Here is an 11,622-nt window from a genome sequence, read left to right as displayed (position 1 = left end):
ACTCTAGTCTATTTCCCAGATAAGGTGCTGGTGTCGATGGGGCAAGACTTGTTGAAAGGTGGGCCTTAAGGAATCCCACATCAGTCAACGCGAGTTTGTACAAAAAGATTTGGTAGGACTATAAATAGAAAGAACTCACGGACAAGCAGTGTGGATCAGCATGGCTAGGAAATCAAGGTAATGTGATCATGGAAAGGGAATGAGTTTTATTCAAAAGGCAAACTGAAAAGGATAAATGGATGTATGCGATTCAGAAAAATAGGCGTGCATGAAGTCGTGAAAGATAAGGAAATGGAAGATGGGCTGCAACACAAGGAAGGTCTAGGCATGTGGAAGGAAAAAGGGAAGTAATCATGACGCAAAAGGTGTGTAGTGGAAAATGTCATGGTATGTGCAGTGAAGAATTTGTTCCTTCAAGCGTCCAATGATGCATGTTTCATTGTGATTTCGAAAAATCACTTTGCATACTCTGAAAAACTTAGCACCATTCCTGCATAAAAATTGTCATCTTCATGTGCCATCTCCATCGATCATTCCTGTATGAAGTGACTCAAAAACAAATTAGCGCATTTTCAAGAATTTACAAAATGTCCATTTTTTTTTTTTTAATTATTTTCCGAAATAACTCTAATTGTGGATGAAAAGGTGTCGCATCATAATGTTGAGCTTTCTGCATAAGCTTCTCGTTGTCCTACACATAACACCAATCTCATTTCACTTGTTAGTATATGCATCCTAACTTTTGCCCATAAATTCACAAAAAATCCAACATACTTTGATTTCCCCCCAACTAAAATTATTGCATGTCCCCATGCAATGTACTCATTGATTGTGCAATACTTTTTTCAAAATGTTTTTATTGGTTTGCAGGAAAATTGATTTAAAACATTTGAAAAGGCGTTGTATTTGTTAGGGAACAAGTAGTGAGTTTATGAATGAATGAGGGCAAATTTTTATTATGATCATTTTTTATTTTTATATTTTTTTTAATCAGAAAAAAAAAGGCACAACAATTTCTTCCTTACTTCAGAAGCAATAAACCTTTATATTTATACATTTTGGTGTCCATATCTAATTTCAGATAATAACCACCTAATGCAAACGAACCGCTGTTTGACATGATGTTGAAAATTTAAAATCAGAGACCTTTGTCACCATGATTTTGCATTCACATTTTCCTTGGATAAAAAAAATCACAACATTTACATAAATCCATAAACGAAGGAATGCAAGCTTGTCTCAAAATACAACACTTAAATGTCTAGAAAGCAAACTCTTAATGTATAATGATGGAGATTGAGAAAATATTATTGCCTTTCTAGTTGTAGCAACTTGCTCTGTCGATAACTATTTCACTTGACCAGAGTTCAATGAAAATAGATTGAGCATTGACATACGTTTCGGTCCCTTGTAAGATTGGTGTATCATTTCATCATAAATTCGACTTAAAGAATGATCTGTCTGCAACAAGATCTCCTCCAGTGGATCTTCCACGGGCACTGTTATGGATCTTCCACGCAAGTCCTCTCAATGATGTTTCTCCTTCATGGCAAATAGAGACGTCCTCTCCATTTATGTGGAGTGCCTGAACCAGTTTCTGATGCAGAGAAGTGTTCGAAGAAATCACAGAAAATAAAAATATGCAGAGAAATTAAATTTTGTAAAGATGTTTATGTGACAGAGTGCATTTGGCACTCAATTGTGTCTTCCTTTCGGTGAATATTCTCCTATCAGCGCAGTGATCCAATCTAGCAGCCACACCATATAGTTTACGCGCAGAAAACCACACAAATTTGGATCACGATGACGCAACCAATTGCACACTTCATGGGAGGATATTAGTCTACTTCTCTTCATGATGCTACATTACACACAAGGAAGGGGCCGCCACTATTTTGAGTGGAAGGGGGAAAGGAGCTAGAATGTGGGACTTCCACTCCCATTTCAATGCGAGATCCCATCAATTTTTGTGATAATGGAGTCAAACATAGTCTGGAACCTGGTTTGCCTTTGCTGGAGAAGGTTTTGAACAAGAGCAGTTATATCTGCAGTGCTCTGAGTTGGATAATGCCAGCTCTTATGAAGATTAATCTGTGGAACACCAAAGCTTCGGTCAGGATGAACGATGCATCGAGTAAACCTGTGATGGTCAAATCAAAGCTCAAGAAGATTTTTGAACGGCAATTTCAAGGAGTTTTGAGGAATTCTTGTGTTGAAAACCCCCCTTCCCAAGCTCTTTCACGCGTATTTCCCGATCCTCGTCCTCCTGGAGAATCATCAGGGCTGCATGATAACAATAACAACACTAATGATAATAATTTGAATGTCCCTAGAATAGCAAGCAATTATTTTGGCGGCAGTGGTAGCTATCACGAGCCGAGCTCTCTCTGTCTGTCAGAAATGGTCTACGACTTCATGGAAAATGGGGGCAAAAACTCAGACTGTGGTCGTCCTCGCTGTAATTGGTTCAATGGACTTTACAGTGGAGATGGAAATGGAGACAGTGGAGACGATCCTAAATCTGCTTTTGCACCAGGCGAAGTCTGTGATATTCGTAAGAGTATTGTACCCTGTGCTAGTGTATGTGAGAGGAACCTTCTGGCGGATGTTTCCAAGCTTGTAGAAGTAGTGAGTCATGAAGGAAATAATGTTTGCAAGGACAAGGAAGACTGCACAAATGGCTGCCTTAGACGAGCTGTAATGAATCGACTTAGGTCTTCTGGATACAACACCAGTTTAAAACATTGATCTGATCATAAAGAGAAAATGCATGTCTGAGAGAAGGTAGTGGTTGTTTAAAATGGCCCGATGCTCTGTTGCGGAAGGCTTGCATGAGTAAGGGGAGGGCTATTGTTTTTCTTGCCAGGTGTCCTGAAACTTGCGCAGGAATATAGCACCCGATAGTGGTGCGAATGCTGATGCATGCATTGGAGCGTTATTCCGCCTCCTCATTGTTATCGAAAAAAAAATACTTCCCACTGACTCCCTTAAGCTGAGGATGCAGTGCCACATTTCACATTTCTGACTGCCATGACGACATGGGCAGCGGAAATTGGAATTCAGGGCCGGTGAATTTTTGCTTCGGACATCCAGAAAGGGATTAGAGGGGCCGCCCGGATCAGGGCAATCACCGCACTGTGATGCACGCCTTGTGTTCGACAATATGTCCACAGCAGATATGTCTTCATGGATTACAATGATTGGAGGGTATGCAAAACATGGCGATTGCGAAGAAGCCATCGCCCTCTTTCATCTAATGCAGGGCCGAGGGATTCGACCTGATAAGTTCATATTTCCCAGTGTTCTTAAAGCCTGTGCTGAACTTGGGTATCTTCAGCAAGGCAGGGAAGTCCACAGACTCGTTAGAGAAAGAGGGTTAGAGTCGGATCCCTTTGTAGAAAGTGCCCTCGTGAATATGTATGTGAAATGTGGGCATTTGGAGAATGCGCGCGAAGTGTTCGACAGAATGTCTCATAGAAATGTGGTCACATGGAGCGCTATGATAGCAGGTTATGTTCAGAATGGGTTTCGGGATAAGGCTATGGAACTCTTTGATAAAATGCGGGTTTTAGGAATAGGATCCAATGAGATTTCATGGAATTCGCTGATTGCAGGATGTGCGCAGAGCGGGGATGGAGAAGAGGCTCTGAAGCTATTTTGTCGAATGCATGAAGAAGGTGGAAAACCCAATTCTGTTACGATCAATCCGAGGGGTCGTCCGAATCACGTGGATCACTGTTATTTTTTTTTTATTTTTTATTTTTTAATTTTATGTTATTATTTATTATTAACAGTCTAGAAAATGAAATTAATCCTATCTTTAAAAACAAAAATGGTTAGTTTTAAATTTTCTTTTTAACAAATGGACACAAAAATTTGCATATTGAAAGATATTTTTGATGAAGCATATTGCAAAACATTTATTTATTCCTGAAATTGGTCGCCTAAATCATCCCTATTTTCTGATCCTCAAGATCGTACAAAGACGCAGGAGGAGAGCATACTTATTCTAAGCAAAACTGAAACCTATTTTCTGATCCTCGAGATCGTACAAAGACGCAGGAGGAGAGCATACTTATTCTAGGTAAAAGCAGAACTGAAAATGAAAGCAAAAGCTAAATCTAAAAGCCTACCTACTCTATACTAATTAGAATTTACAAATTAGCTACGTGTAGTTAAACTTCCAATGAAGCCATTCACGTAGCAGTGACAGCAATAGATTCAGTAGCAAGTTTTCAAATGATGGATGAAAATATTCGAGAGTGGATGAGTCTAGTTGCTGTAACTGCAAATCAACTAAAAAATAAAAAGATGAATCTAATCTAATACTTACCTGGAACCATTGGTCGATAAAGCTTTGATAAGCACAGTTACTCTCACTCAGATTATGCTGTAACTCCTGTTCTTCTTCTCCGATCTGCTGCTCTTCTTCCTCGATCTCCTGTTCGAATGGTTGTTCGCCATCAGATACACAAGATTCTTCAGATGTTGAATCTTCATTTATTTCTTGGGGAGTAGTTGAACTTTCAATTTTTGTCAAGATCTCCTTTTCCAGGGAAGAGGAGATTCCAACTTCTGCAAGGATCTGAGTGAGTAGTTCCAAGCTGACACTCATTATAAAACCATGTTGAAAGAGAAAAGCAAATAAAAATCAGCACACTAACAATTGAATTAAAAACAAAAGGACCACATAAATAATCTTGAATTCAATACTCAATTAAACCCTCTTACAAGGACTGCTCATTAATTGAGTAATTGAATGCTTCAATTATAACCATGAACCATGAATTCATCACACATTCTTCACAGTTGCGAAAATCAAACACACCTGCAGAAATTGAAATTCACACTTGCATAAATGTAAACACACCCTACATGCCCTGATCCATAAGAGGTCGAGCCCATTACGGTATCTCGAATGCGATGCGTAGGCTGTTCCCCACGTCTTACCGCATTAACACCTCGGAGTTAGGAACATGTCTAAACACACTTGCAGAAAAATCAAACTAAACTTCAATCCATCGTGCGTCCCCGGCAACGGCGCCAAAATGTTGGGTGAAACTATGTTCGTTTAATTCCGTTGTAGTACTTACCCAACTATTTAATTTATCAATCCGAGGTCCGTAGACTTACGAGACACATGCACTATATATGCAGGACCGAAGTGGAACTAATCTAATCTAATCTAATCTAAATTACTGAAATCAAATTAAAGCATTGAAACACTAACTAGGAAAGCATGAAATTGCATAAACGAAAATAAATAAAACATGTGAAGAAGTGAATGGCAAACAACAAATATGAGCTCATAACAATAAAACTATGTCAAATTATATTACAATAACTAAATTACAAATCATGAAAGAATCAAAGTTAATCTCCATTCTCTATTATTCATTATTCATCCCAATGAAGAGAGAGCACTCTCTTATATACATGAAGAAGATAAGCTTTCCATAATTACATATCCAATATTCCCTCAAGCACTCTCAACTAGTTTCTCATTATTACAAGATATCATCGCACAAATCTCTCAAACATGATCCCACAAATCTCTCTCATATCTTGGATAAGATATGTCTTCATGATTTTCTCCTTAGGATAAGATATGCTTCCATGATTTTCTCGATATGCCTCCATGATTTTCTCCATAGAAAAGATATGCCTCCATGATTTTCTCCATAGAAAAAGGCTTGCATAATTATCTCCTTGATATGGTGGAGGAGATATTAATTCTTCACATATTTCCTACACATCACAAAACTCACATATTCTTGAGATATAGATAAAAATATGTACATTTTCTAATAATTAATCATAAATTCACTTATAATACAAAAATGAATAAAATGGAAAATAAGAAGGTGAAACCCAAATGTATGTATGAAAGTGATATGATAACAGGTTAATGGGATGATGAAATGTAAGGAATAGTGAAGAAAAAGGTGGATGAAAATATGACATTTCTGAGTCCCAACACCCAAGTTCAACATTAGTTAGCCAAACAAATCCCTACACTACTGGCCCTTTCGGCATCAGCTCACGGAGAGCGAATCGAAGTCTCACCCAAAGCAGTATGGGGGGATGCTGGAACCAAGTTTCCGCACCCTGAGATGGTCGTGATGTCGGTTTATACCCTCTGTTCTTACTTTCGCAAAGGTCACTAAGCTTAAGGTTTCTATTAGTCTACCCTTTATTCTGCCCTTCAGTACCTCTGCAGAGGTGTATGATTGACCTTCACGCAGCCCTAACTCGCGATCCAGATACTTTCGCATTGCTATGACATCGTATTGTATAGGTTCCCAAGTTATATTAAGTGTTTACTTATCTTACTAAACAATCATAGTTAGCGCCGTGTAAACTGATATTCTTGCTTGCGTTCAATTAACCAATATAATCACATACATTCGCGCATCACATAAACATTGTAAATTAAACCCAAAATGCAATATAACCAGATGCATTAACAAGAAATAAATACAGAAATTGTAGAATATTTCTCTTTATTATATCTTCAGTTTGGTACAGACTCTATCCACCCTGCGCACATAGTTGCAAGGGTCTGCGCACGCAGCTGTAGACATCCACCCTAGGCCTCTGCGCACTCAGTTGCAGAGCCTCTACCTAAGCTAAGACCCAAAACACTTAGACTTCTCTACGAAGACTCTTCACTTAATTCTTCGCTATCTTCTAAAGACTACCTAGAGCTTACTTACTTAGCTCGTTTTTATACAATCCCATGGTCCGTGGACCATTGGTGGATCTTTACAACCGACTTTACACGTTACAAAATAAAGGCGGATAACCCTTTATGAATCATGACACCTTCGCGCTCCGCGACCACAAAATGCGAAGACTTTACAACTTTATTACAAAATTTGTCCCAAAACATGGGCTTTTAGCCCCAAAACTGTCCTTGGGGGAACCCGTTCCCAACAAAACACAAAGTCAGATTTGTGGCCAAGGGGTTCTCTTAGATGGAGGGAATTTATTACAAGGAGACCTTTGCTCTAGTAGCAAGGTACTCTTTTATCAGATCAATTCTAGCTCTTGGAGCACAAATGGGATGGAAGATACATCAGATGGATGTGAAGACAACATTCCTCAATGAAGTGATTGAGGAGGAGGTGTACATTGAGCAGCTAGAAGGATTTGAGATCTTCGACAGAGAGTCGCATGTGTGCAGACTCAAGCGAGCGTTGCATGGATTGAAACAAGCACCTCGTTCTTGGTACACCAGGATCAACATCTATTTCGCCAGGTTGGGCTTCACCAAAACTGAAGCAAATGCAAACCTTTACCATATCGTTGTTGAAGGTAAATTATTGATTATAGTATTATATGTCGATGATTTAATTCTATCAGGTGATGAGATGCTGGTCAAATATTGTAAGAGAATTCGAGATGAAGGACCAGGGGCTCATGCATTATTTCCTCGTTATGTAAGTATGGCAAGGAGATGGGGAACTGTTTGTCTCTTAGGGCAAGTATGCCAATGAGATACTGAAGAAGTTCCACATGGAGAGCAACAAACCCATGGAGACTCATCTAGTAGGGAATTGGAGGAAGGAAGATGCTATCATCTATAGGCAACTTGTGGGTTCACTTATGTATTTGGTAAACACATGACCATACATGTGTTATGAAGTTAACTAGCTTAGTCAAGCAATGGTTAAGCCAACCAAAATGTATTGGAAGGTAGCTAAACATGTGTTGAGATGCCTCAGAGGCACCACTCAGTTTGGTCTTTGGTACATGTAGATAGAGAGAATGAAGTTGAAAGGCTTCACAGATGCAGATTGGGAGGGTAATCCATCAGACAAGAAGAGCACATCAGGAGGCATCTTTAGTATTAGGTCAACAATAACTTATTGGTACAACAGGAAGCAGAGAGCAGTTGCACTTAGTTCAGTAAAAATAGAGTACATGGTTTCTAGTCAAGAAGCTTGTGAAGCTATCTAGATGAGGAAGATTATTGTTGGGTTATTTGGTCAAATGACATATCCCATTGTCATTTACAATGACAACTAGAGTTGTATCAAACTCTCTGAGAATACAATTTTTCATGATTGATCCAATCATATCAACATTAGGTATCACCATCTACGAGATTGTGTGCAAAGGAGAATCATGTTGTTGGAGTACATTCCTACAGAGGAGCAAGATGCAGATATTTTGACAAAGGCATTATCAAGATGAAAATTTGAGTTCCATAGATGCAAGATTAGGGTAGTAGATAATCCCTTTTTTGTTGAGAGGGAGTGTTGAAAATGGCAATAAGAAAATCCCGATTTAATTTTCCCTTGAATTAAATTAGGAGAAAAATGTAATTCCACATCACAAGACAATGAGAATGAGTTAACTAAGTTAATTTTAGTTAGTTGGCTCAGTTAATTCGAGTTGAGGGCCTAACTTGAGTCGTGTAGAGTGGTTCCTAAAATTTAGGAGCCTAGGTTGAGTTTAATTTGAGTTGTAATAGTATAATTCAGTTAAACTGAGTTAATGTGAATTAAACTAGTTCCAACTGTTGGAGGAACTTATAAAAGGTCTAGAAGTGGGGTGCAACTTCATGTGTTCAACTAGTTAACTGATAAATCAACCATAATTAACTCATGCATGCATGAAATTTGAGTTACCTAGTTGAGATTGGAGTTCAAGGGAAGTGTACTATTAGTTGTATAATTTTCTAAGTTGTACAGGTGGTGCATGCAGTTAGAGAAGGGCCTATAGGGATTGTGCAATTCAGGATGGGGATTTCCCTAATTAATAGGGGGATAATTCCTTGAGAAACAATGCAAGGAAATAGGAGCTTGGCAGGCAGAAAAATTGGCTAAGTATTGGCCAGAGTCAGCTTGTGAGGCAATGAGATAGATTGTACTAGGGAAAAGGTTTCCCAGGCTTGAGCAAGCATTATAAATCTTCTCTATTTTTCTGATTTAATGCAATATATAGATAGGAAGGGGTTTTGAGCAGTAATTTTTCCCCTTAGATAAATCTTTGAGCATATGTGATTGAATCGTGTCTCGTGTTTTGTGATTTCTCGATCGATTAATTGTTTCCACTTATGAGTAGAGTAGATTCAAGTCTTTTGTTTTAGAATATTACATAAGCAGTTTGAATCTACAAGGAATTTCTACAACAAAGAAATAGAAAGAGAGGCATACCAGTAGTCCAAAGTCTAACAAGACAAAAGCACCAAAAGACACAAAAAACCAGTAGGAAACCAATGACCATACTCAATCATCGAAGGTAATTGACGTTGGATTATCCAACCTAATCCATAGAGGTGGGGGAGAGTGATATGGGCAGTTGACATGTTGTTCGAAGCGAGCCAACCACGATTCCAGCTTCTCAACATTTTTTGCTAGCAAGTTTTGACCCCGCCTAACAACTACAATTCTTTCTCTAACATGGAATTGAATGTAATGCAGCTGATTGAGCGTGGCAGTGACAACTTCATGCTTTTCCCTTCTGGTCCTGTCATAAATTTCCATCCGATCTAGCACAACTTGAAACATGTCATGAAGGGCTGCGGGGCTAATTGACCGACCAATAGCTAAACGTCTCGAGGTACCCGCACGCTCTGAATTTCTACTCAGACCACACACGCCCCCTCCACGACCCTAAACACCACGACCACCCCGCCGAGAGCCTACTCCTCCTCTACCACTGCTTCCTTCAATCGATGCCCCAACCATGCCATCACCAGCTATCCAGCCCCGCTTTATCCCTATAGCAAAGTGACACCCCCCCCTCCCCAACTTCACCAAACTACTCGAGCTGCCCCGATTGGCTGAGACTCCTGACTTCTAAGAGTGGGCGGGAAAATTCCTTGGAGCAGGACGCGTAGTGCAACCACATAAGGACACCCCTGGGACAAGACCCACTACTCACTTCTAACCCTTCCACCACCTCAAAAGCTAGCAAGGGCCTGGCTCTAGTCGCGTAATAACCAAGAAAAAACACCTCTACAAAACTAGCTACCACCACCCGTAAACCTGGAAAGAGGAGATGACAACCACAATTGGCTTCCACACGAGCTAGTTGACCACCTCTACAACTCCATTGACACAAAAAATACCCGAGGGCGGAGTCACAAGCCTCCTGTCAACACCCCATATCCCATAACCGCGAGAGCTTGACTAGGGCCAAGCTTCACTTAGAGCCGATGCCACCAAATCCTTCAGAAAACCCCCAGAACAAATGAAATTCACCCAATTAAACATTAATCACCTAGGAATTCAACCACATACAAAGGAGGCCAAGTCAGAGCCCCTCTACCTCCTCTATCAACCAAATTCCACCCCGATACCCAGGAAAAATTCCCCCAAAAGACAAGCAACACAGGGAACGAATAAGAGACCAGAAAGAGGAGAAAGAATGGAAGTCCCACCACAAGCGAAGTACCCCAACACCAATTCAACCACAAAAAACCCTTATGCTCCACTCTACAGTGCATCACTAAAAGAGAGACCAAAACCGACCACTCTTTCCTTATACAATTCCGCAACCCGCAGACTGGAACAGAGAAAAGGGCCCCGACGAACAAACTTGTAGCTTTTGGATAGCGAACCCAGTGGTTGGAGCGGCGACGTCGAAATCGCCACCACTCCAAAAACACTCGCGAGCTAGAAGACCTTGCCAATATGCAATAGCTTAGACAAACATCATGCAACCTACACACATTGAACCCCATATAAATTTTGTCAATCCCATCATGCGCCATTAAACTCTCGACCTTACCAACATGACATCTGACGAAGGTTGACTGGAATTTCACATGCTTCAGGTAACATTTCGTCTTATGTCTTGTATGTCGATAGGTTGGATGCGCTGTCCTCCTCCCCATCTACCTGCTATGGTTTTTCATTGCCCACGTGTTGGGCCTTTCTCGGGGACCGACACCTCCATCGGGGATATTGGTTTATTATATTTAGAATTGAGACTGTGTTGGTTTCTTCGACGTCTTGGTCTTTGAGAAAATTCCAAAAGTTGGGGGGTTTGCATATGGGTTTCAATCTTGGGTATGCCTCCACTCTCTATCTTGTTCCTCATGATATCAGTCCTTTCAACAGAAATCCATCTGCAAAGCTTGCTGGAATCTGCAGTTTCATCTATACCATAAGAGTGAAAGATTTGACAAGGTTATTTGAAAGTGTCTAGTTTATTTTTAATCAGATTTAGATTTCTCCTCTGCTCGGTTTCATGGACAAGGATTCAGACTCTTGAGTCCTCTTCTGTGGGAAGCCCCTACTCTCACTGCTTGGGAACCCATGAAGCTCTGCTCAAAGCAAACTATGATCTACAAATTAAAATGTGCCAAATGTCCCATACACAAATTGATTTTTCACATAACCTCTTGGCATATCAATTTCAACTCTCTAAATTGGTTGATGAAGTGGATGCCCTCAGAATTATGGTCATGGAACTCAAATTAAGCAAAGAATCCCAGGCATCTATAGACAAACTCTAGGATAACATAGGGCATCATGAAATTGATCTCAACAAGCCACCATCTGACAATGGCTAGTTCCTTCTTGAGGCTGGATGTGGGAATTCTGGTTCCCCTGATTCTTTTGTCAGGTTCGTTGCTAAATGTTTTTTGGAATTGATGGTTTTTCT

This window comes from Pinus tabuliformis, chromosome Q (assembly GCF_031772625.1).
Source record: "Pinus tabuliformis cultivar Carrire ecotype Pingquan chromosome Q, CPIR1, whole genome shotgun sequence".
NCBI classification, from domain to species: Eukaryota; Viridiplantae; Streptophyta; class Pinopsida; order Pinales; family Pinaceae; genus Pinus; species Pinus tabuliformis.
This window is presented reverse-complemented; position numbering follows the sequence as displayed.